Source organism: Pygocentrus nattereri, chromosome 5 (assembly GCF_015220715.1).
Source record: "Pygocentrus nattereri isolate fPygNat1 chromosome 5, fPygNat1.pri, whole genome shotgun sequence".
NCBI classification, from domain to species: Eukaryota; Metazoa; Chordata; class Actinopteri; order Characiformes; family Serrasalmidae; genus Pygocentrus; species Pygocentrus nattereri.
The window spans coordinates 40313879-40324283 of NC_051215.1; positions in this window are offsets into that span (position 1 = coordinate 40313879).

Sequence of the window (10405 nt, forward strand, 5' to 3'; positions counted from 1 at the left end):
ATTGGTTTGGTGGGTCAGGTATAGCCCCTTTCAACAAATCATAGATAAATTCATTGCAAAATCACTCAAAACCACAACTGGCTCGACTGACTTAAATGTTGGTCCAAGTTTGAGGCTACCTTGCTTGTAATAACACATAAAGCCTCATCAGTGTTCTACTAGACACGGGTCTCCCTCACGCTTTATGCTTTAGCGTGCTAAACTACTGTCAGTGGTATGCTCACTGAAATCTTGCTTATAGCTGCATCACTGAGAAATATCTATGAATAGTATTTTTAATAAAAAACATTAACCTTCAGTACACTAAAGCTACAGTAAACCAAGTATATCTGTAGGGGTATACATGTTAATCAATTCACAGTTAATAAATGTATAAAGGTTTAGCCTTTATATTAAAATGCTAATTATAGCTCTTCATGGGATGACAAGTCAATATAGTCCATTAAAGAACTTTAATACAGGGATTTGGATCCAGCAGCATTTCATTAATGTAGAAAAGTTTTCTTTCTATGCATACTGCAAAAGCCTCTCCCTAAAGAGTTCCCCCTCACCGCTTAATCTGGTATAATTGTATCTTTAATAATTGAGCAAACAGTGGGAAAGGTCAAGGCTATAATAGGAGAACAGAGGTGAGCTGGAGAAAAGGACGAACGAGCTCTCCACACAGCTCTGTTCTCACCACTAGTCTCTGCTGTTGCCTCACTTTTCCCAGCACAGCCTCAGTATCTCAGATTCAACCAATTCACACGACAGAGGAACACTGCAATCCTGACCGCTGCTGTACACCTTAATCCCTCTCTCCAATGTATTACGTTCAGACTCTAGAGTTGACAAAAGACTGTGAGGATAAGTGAGCACAACTCTCTCTCCTTCACTGTCCATGCCTATTATTAAACATATGGCCTTGCTGTGTGTGAATATCAATAAAAGTAACATGAGTCATGTCAGTGGAAGTGGGACTGATTAAAGAAAGACATTAATGCCAAGACTGTCTAGTGTGGTAGATAATACATACATCTGCACATTTTGCTAGATCAAAAAAATGTAAAATGACAATGTGTGTATATATATATATATATATATATATATATATATATATATATATATATATATATATATGCATAGAGAAATACAGGTCTATTTATCAAACATGTATTTTCCTATGTCAAGCATTACAGATCAAATTTCACAGTCCCTCTATTCCTATTGATGCAAATCATAAGTTCTAGGCCAGACAACTTAGCCTGCATACCGACGTTCATCACCAACTCCTGAGGTGCTGATATCACACAGAGTTTTATTCATGATGCAGCTAAACATGTGGTCCAAGTTGAGACTAATGAAGTCTTTAATTTGGTTATAGTTTATTAATGTCAGAGACACAAGTCCATTAATCAAGTTATAACGCAACTGTGTACAGGCAGAGATGGCGGCGCTTCCTTTGGTAATAAGATCACATACGTTTGAAAGGGCTGCCATTATCTCTGTGGGTTCCTGAGCTCAAGTTAGAACTCCAAAAATGATTTTCATTCTGAGCTCATTAATATGCAAAATTATTCAAATGAGGTTGTAATTAAGCATCTACTCAGTGGAAACCCTTTTCATGATAATTTATGATAAACTTAGCTGCTTTGATTGAGATTGATTTTTTGCTGCTGAGGAACTGTCATGAATACAAAACTGATTTTTATCATGCAGGTAGACAGTCGCACCAAATGAAAAAAATATTTAGAATCAGAACATAGAACTGTTGCAATGGAGGTAAACCTGCATAAATAAGCGCTAAATCTGAATATCACTAATTCTTTTTTTTCATTATCAACATTCAGTACGGTAAAATACTAGGAGTGGACAGAATGGAGATAAATACTGAGAGAGGGAGAGAGAGAGAGAGAGAGAGAGAGAGAGAGAGGGAGAGAGAAGGGGTGAGGGGGATGTCATAGCCCACAAGCTTCACTTTCTCTTAGTCATTTCCTGCTCTTAATAAGCCACTGGAGAGTGAATTAAAAGCGACTGTTAACTTATGAGGTGCACAACTGCACCACACTCGACGTGTAATGGTATCTAATGGCTTTTTATGAAGTGACGGAGCTAAAATAGACTTAGTACTGAGAGGCAGTTGAGAGGGCAGGATTAATGCACAGCACAGGAGCTTGGACTCATCCGTCAATTCACCTTAACGAAGTCTGTCCATCTGAAATTTCAGATGTCTTTTCAGAAAGCATTTTGCATGTCATAACTAATCTACATAATCTGTCTGGAAAGCATGAATGTAAGCTGAGACTGCCTCAGGCCCTCTCACCAACACTTCGCCCTAACATAATCGATAAGCAATATTGGGCATTTGAGTGAGTGTATGTCTGTGTGTGAGTGTGTGTTTGTTTATCCTTGAGCCTGTGTGGGCGTGGACAGAATGCAGTGGAAGTGGATGAGTCGGGGGCAGATGTGCAGATGATAATAGCTCCTGTAATTAACAGAACCTGAGCTAACACCTCAGGGACTAAATACTCATTGTTATTAAGGCAGAACATAAAAGGGAAAGGTAATCCTGAGCAAATAATATTATCGTAATTGACATACATTGTATTTCGGTGCAATTCTCAAAGCTTATTAGGTTGTCTGATGAAAGCAGTGAGGGAGAGTGTGCATCTCCTTTGCCAATTCCTCTCAGATCCAAGATCAGGTTTAGGGTTCTATGAAGACAACTTCAGGTAAACAAGAAACAAATCTACTGGAAGCTTTGAAATCAAGTTCTGTGTCTTTTTTTAGTTCTCATCTCACCAACTTTATGCTTGCCATGTTCTCCTCTCCCACACAGCTTGTAACTCATGCTGAAAACCCGACACTTACTGTGGTAATGGTGCTGCATTAGAGCTCCCACACCTATAGGACCACAGCAAGGCCATTCTGTTTCACAGTAGATCATCCAGCCCTGCTGGTTTGCAAAAAGCCACATAAAATGCAAAGGTCATGGCTCTGTAGGCTTGAAAGTTGTCGACAGAGCTTAATTGTTAGAGGCTTTCTCTGAAGAGGTTGCAAGGTGACACTTGTGGTCTTGATCAAACAGTCTGAAAGGAAAGGAGCTGATTTGAAAAGAGAGGAGCAACCTCGGACCTTCAAGACATATAAAGGTCTGATCAAGTAATCAGCCGACATCACCACACTCTGGGGTCCGCCGCGTCTCAGTGAGCACTGACAAACCCACAAAAAAATCATCAGAGACTTTCATGTTGAACGAGTCTGAACCCTCAGAAGTCATATAACAATAAAGGATAATGAAAGCATGGTGTGATTTGCTATTAAGTATTTTTTACATATAACACATGAAAGAAATTTAATACAACTTTCAATCAATACCATGTTTGTTTTTGGAAGTATTTTATAAGGATAATGATTTAAATGCGATAAAAAGTTTTTGGTGAATGTGAATATGATGAGTAATAAAGTTTAATTATATTCAACATTGATATTGATATATATTTTTAATTTTATACACACACACACACACACATATATATAAATACACACGCACGCACGCACGCACACACACAGAAACGAGTATGAGACAGAAACAGAACAGAAAGAACAGAAAGTTTTAGTCAGAAAAAAGTTATGACTTAGTTATGAAGCAAAATGAAGAAGAAATATTCAAGATTCTGCACTATTTCTAGGTCACCATTCAAATGTAAGCAAATTTGTGAAAATGACCATGTTAAGGCCTTTGTACAAGTTCAGATTTCTTTAGTCTTATTCCTTCCATTGATGCCTGTGCTCAGATGACTTGCAGGTGGATTTGATGTGCTAATCAGAAGACTGTATATTGTCATTAAAGCAAAAGATGGACATAACAAATACCAAGAAATTCTGATAATCATTTAAAATCCTCCTTTGTATTAAAATTGTCATGCTGATAATACATTTTGTAATGAGAATCTGTACTAAATTAAAAAAGAACGTGAAATATAAGCATCTTCACCACTGTGAATGTGTATTTACTTTGCATATATATTACTATTTCAATTTTAAGAGTTTCTTGTTTTTACTTACATTAGTAAATATGCAAATAAGTAAATAGAAGCTTATATATAAATGTATATATATGTCTGTGTGTTTGTGTGTGAAAATAATAATAATTTATAAACTATTTACAAGTTATTTGAAAGTTATTGTCATTTTTGTTACACACACACACACACACACACACACACACACACACATATATATATATATATATATATATATATATATATATATGTGTGTGTGTGTGTGTGTGTGTGTATGACAAAGTAAACAACATCATGAAGGATGTTAGCTGGGCAATTGCCACTACTCTCACATCATGCAGTGTGTGGTTCTAATTGGCTGTCCTGCAGGGCCAGGTGGGGTGCACTCGTCAAGGGAGACCATGTCAAAGCTTCACACACACACACACACACACACACACACACACACACACACACACACACACACACACACACACACACACACACACACAAAGAGTTTCTGGAGCAACTCCCCTGTGTCTGCAGCTGTCCTCCCTCTCTTTCTCAGTCTGCCTGACCCTCAGATCGATGAATCTAACAGAGCAAGAGGCTGGCTATGTGGACAGCACGACTGTTACTGGGCTGAAGGGCCGAGGACGCGCACTCTCTCACTCTCTCTCCCTCCATACGCTTCCAGGCTCTCAGCACCAGACAGCTTAATTAACCCAGCGCTACATCTGCCCAGTGCAGTGACTCCAGGTCAGAGCAGGGGCCTCACTGCATGTGTGCTGGGGGAGGAAGAGTTGGCACAGAGCTGGTTGCCAAGTGTTAATTCACATCTCTCTCCTCTTTTTTCCCTCTCTCCTCCCTACTCTGACTCCTCTCTCCTCAGTGGGCCTCTTGTGAAATGCCACATCAGAAGAAGAGGCAATGGAGGACAAGTTGATGCTCTTGCTTATTAACCCAACAAAAAAAGCTAAAGATCAAAAAACAAAGCCTGCTCAAGAGACATCCATATTTAATGCTAGGCCTCTCCTTCCCTCAGGTCTTCATAATGAAACAGCTGGACGACTATTAAAACAATGCTTTGCCTCCGAAACAGGACTAGTGTTTTTAAATAATAACTGTAGTATTTGAGAACCCATACAACACAGGAAAGTTAGGAAAAAGAAGCAGTTATGATGTCTAATCCACTCTGCAGCGGTAACGCTGCTTTAGAGAACTGCCGTTTGGCCACTTGAACTAAACTTTAGGGATTATATCTGATAGCAGAATATTCAATGAAGAAATCTTCAAGCTAGTGATGCACTAATGATACTGCAACTAAACTATTGATATTAGTAATGCCATTTATACTTGTCTTATGATGTTAGATTATTGTGCATTGACTTTGTGAAACTAGATATTTCATGAGTAGGTGAGTAACTGTTAAAGGCAGGTGTTTGAGGTTCAGTACCCTCCACTATACATCCACTTCAACATAAAATACACGTGTTTACCATGCTGCCCATTGTTACCTTGGCAACTGTGCTGCTTTTTCAAGAGTTCTTGCTTTAGAAATCCAACTGTACACATTACAGGGCTTTTTTCGCTACATGTACTCTATAATATGATGCCTCACTATCAGAGTAAGAAGAGACAAAGATTCTGACAGCAGAATTCAATTCAATTCAATTCAACTTTGTCATTATACAATACAGGGTAGTACAGTATAACGAAACACTTTCGGGCTACTTCTCCAGTGCAGTAATAAAAGATAAATAGCAAACAGTGCAAAGACAAAAGACAGTAAAAGACAAGACAAAAGGTGCATAGTCAGTAAGCACAAGTATCGAACATAGACAAAATATACATAGGCAAAGGTTATAACAGGTATATTGAACATATAGACAGTATGTGCATAGTCAGATATTCAAGTGTATCAGATATATAGACAGAAATGTGCAGTAAATGCAGAAGAACTAGTGTTGCAGAAAGAGATGTACAGTGATCAGTATATAAAGTGTACAGTGCAGGTAGAGAGTAGCAGCATAATGTTCAGGTAACATCTTAAATAAACAGTTACAGTATAATTATATAAATATACTAGAAATAAGGCTTAGTCAGAGATGAAGTGTACAGCATACAGTCCTCTGAGCTAGTGGAGCTCAGTGTGTAGTGTGCTGGGTGATCAGGCTGATCAGTAACAGACTGTAGTGTTGTTGTTAAGCCCAGGCCGATGCTGCCAGTGTGACCAGTTTGACAGCCTGGGAATAGAAACTGTTCTTGAACCTGGTGGTTCTGGCTCAGATGTTCCAGTACCTCTTTCCGAATGGCAGAGGTTGGAACAGGGGGTGGCTGGGAAGTGTGGGGTCCGAGGATATGTTGATGGCAGAAACGTACAAGAAAAACAGACAAAAAACTGCACATTAGAGGAGAGCTAGCCCAGCTGCTGCCGTCGCCAGCGCTGCCGGAAGTCAAAAAGAATCTTTGAGTACACTGACAATTAGCTTTGCAGATGGATGTGAGTAATATGGCCATTGTCGATGAATCACAGTGTACAGGGCAGGCAACACTACAAACTCAGTGATGCAGGTTTTCATTTTCATAACCTCACTTTAGACCAGAGCTCAGAACCTGAATAAAAATCAAAAGGGTCACTTCAAAAAGAACAATTATTTAAACATTTCCATTCATTTTGCACAGGCTGTATGTAGGCCTAATATAATCAATTGTAGGTTTGGAAAGGCACTTAACCTGTTGCTTTGTACTGATAAAGACATAACCACACACAGACAGGCTGTGGAGTTTCACTGTTTGAGAAACAGTAAATTGCTGTATCACATATAAACAGCTGTTCTTCGAGAAGCTACTTAAAGATTTTTAGTTCATTGTGTATAATGGCATCCACAAAATCAAAATCAAAAGGTAGGCCTTAGGTTAACATACATTTGGTGCCTACCTCAAATTCAGAAGGTCCTGTGATAACTGACCTACTGAAACATGTTTTGCGACTTTAAAATTATAAATAAAACTATAGTTTATGTTTCTACTGTGACTAAACAACTCAATCCAAAACTCCATCATCTCTCACCTGAATCCTGTCATCACTGTCATATACTCTCAGAAAAAAAGGTACAAAACCATCACTGGGGCAGTACCTCTCTTGTCACTGAGGTGGTACCCTCAAGGGTTTATCTCAGTACCTTTAGACAAGGAACATAATCAAATCATAATCCATTAAAATGATATTTTGTTGTACTGACTCCACACACCCTGTCTCATCTCCAGCAGTTTTATTTTATTGTTCTTTTTTAAAATATTAGGTTATGAAAAGATACAAGTAAGTATTTCACACCTGGGGAAACTTATGTAAGGTATATAATTGGACCTTAAAACCACTGTTGTACATTTGAGGGTACACTTACATTTCTTGGAACCTTCATGACTGAAAAATGAACCTGCATTGAACCTTTATTTCTAACAGAGCATGGAAACAGCAGATGCTCTTCATTTCAGTTAATGAAATCCTCATTGTGTGAACATTACTTGATGAATATGTTTTACCTGAAATGCAATCTTTTATATTAACATAGATTAAAATTCAGAACATATGCGCTTTCATGTGTAAAGTCACAATTTCTGAGATTTTCTTAGTGATTATGGGCTATATTGGCATTTATGGGGTAACATGTCATCTATAAAGAACTTATCTTAAATATGAACACAACATTTTATTAACAACAGCACCTTAAAAATCCAATATTTCCCTCAGACAATCATACCATATCTGAAAACTCAAATCATTACTTATTAAGCATGAAGATGAAAATCACAACCACAGTATGCACCCAAGCCAGAGCACATTGCTTAATCATTCTGAAAATACTCATAACAATCTGCGCAGGCCTGCTTCGTGAGGAGATACACCATAACCCTAAATGATGTTTAGTTTGGGGCTCTAAATTTCATTTTACCTTCAGGCTTTAGAGACATTAAGGCCCTAATGTAAATCCTGGTCAGTGCCTGCTCCCTGGAGCAGACCCCAACTTTATTAGCATCTCTCTGCCCTCTATATAAAGGCAAAACAGTCACTCATTACAAGTCATTAGATTCACATTACGTGTATTTGGAATAGTCATACATCTTATAACAATAACTGGTGTGAAGCCTCAATAATATAGTGAAGACAGAAAAATACTCTGAGCAAAATGGTTTGTAATTGGAACATAGTGTAGAGGCTGGAATATGCTCATATAGAGCACTAATGTGCTTCTTTTGGATAATAACTTATATAATCAGTAAGAAAATATGCAGACTGGAATAATCTTGCTTTTAAAGTGTATTTCAAGACTGAACAATGTACACTTTTACTGGCAATGCCTTAGGGTGAGAATGTGATAATTCCATGTGCATTATGGGCGATATTAGCCAAACAGCTCTAGCAAATGTTTTAGTGCAGGGAAGCAACATTTGTGTGAATGGATTTGATGCAAGGAGACACATGAATGATTCAGCATTCTTACTTTGTATATAGCCAATATTGGAAAAAAAAACCTGCACTATAAACACTCCAAGCTCTCCAAAACTACCTTACAATTGATTGGGTGATTGCTTCATTTAAGCAAATGCAATTTAATTTATGACATCAAAAAGAACAGTCAAATGTGTCTAAAAACACATGACTCATGCATATTTTTGAGGTTGTATGCATGCACATGTGACAGAGAGTGATCGAGGGAAAGAGAGAGAGAGAGATGGAGAGAAACAGAGAGAGAGAGAGAGAGAGAGAGAGAGAGAGAGAGAGAAGGCTATGGGGTAGGGAGTGCATACTGAGCTGTCAAGACGGTTGTACCAGACCTCATCTGTCAACTCTAGATGGCCGTGGTGAAAATAACAGCCTGCCTGCTTGCAATCCATATTGAGTATGTATTACTGATGGACATAGCACATTAACAGACTCATTATCTATTTCAGACCATATGGACCTGGGCTGGGGTGGGTCACTGGAATGCCACCCTGAGCTGTTCTCCCTAATTATGACAATTATGCCATCTCCATCACAAGGGGCATTTATGGAAAATGGTGGCATGGCCCCTCAAGATTGGTGTCACTGCTCTCTGGACTACCAGAGAGTCAGAGAGGTGTGCCCTATAACCCATACAAAGCCCAAATGTGTTCATTTCTCAGGTATTCCATGCATATGCAACTAGCACCAGAGGTTTACCCTATTTGCCCTAGTATAGTAGAAGCATAACTTGTTGTAAATGTTTTTAAAGCTATATTACAGAAATTTTTATTATAACCATGGTACTCCTGAATCATGAACGTCATATATCATCTGGAGGAGTTACATCATTTTTCAAGTTCTTCTAAATTTGATAAAATGGTTTATGTAATTAAGCCCGGATGTAGTGTTGCTCTGGTACACGACATGCATGGGAATCTTCCAAGAATAAGGTTCTGGTACATACACTTATCAGCCATAATATTAACACCACCTCCTTGTTTTACACTTTATCAGCTCCACGTATTCTTCAATAGTCAAGACCCCCACAGGAACACCACAGAGCAGGCATTTGTGTGATGGATCATTTTCAGCACTACAATGACTCTGATGTAGTGGTGTTGTGCTAGTGTGTCTTGTGCTGGTGCGAGTGGATCAGACACAGCAGTGTTGCTGGAGATTTTAAACACCTCAGTGTCACCGCTGGACTGAGAATAGTCCACCAACCAAAAACATTCAGCCAGGAGCGTCCTGTGGGCAGCATCTTGTGACCACTGATGAAGGACTAAAGGATGATGAACACATACTGGCCAGCAACAGATGAGCTGCTGTCTCTGACATTACATCCACAAGGTGGCCCAACAAGGTAGGTGTGTCTAACAGTGGACAGTGAGTGGACACATTGTTGAAAAAGTCCAGCAGCACTGCTGTGTCTGATTCACTCATACCAGCGCAACACACCACCACCACGTCAGTGTGGTGTGTTCATAACCGCACACACACGCTTTGGGGTCTGGTCGGTCACTCCTTATATTTTGCCCAATGAAAATGCCTGACATGCAAACCTCTTCGATTGAAAGAGTCTCGCTTCCATCGAACAGACACGACGCGTTCCTTTCCTGGCTCATGAAAATTACGACTTTATTTGTTGCAAAAATCCCGGAAATACCAAGGTAAATCTGGGGCTTACACGAAATCTTGACACGAAAACAAAAGTCAATACTGTAGGACGAGCTTCATAGAGCGGAACGTAAACTGCTAATCTGATTGGTTTAAATGAATGTGATTGAGATCCCCTCAGCCTATAGTGTTCCCTGTGTTACGGCTAACGCCCGCCTCTAGACTGCGATGATTGGCAGTTGAACAGAAACGGCCGCCTCTCCTCGCTCGCAGTTGGTTGTGGTTTATTTACAAATCGCTCAGCGGGAGTGTCTAA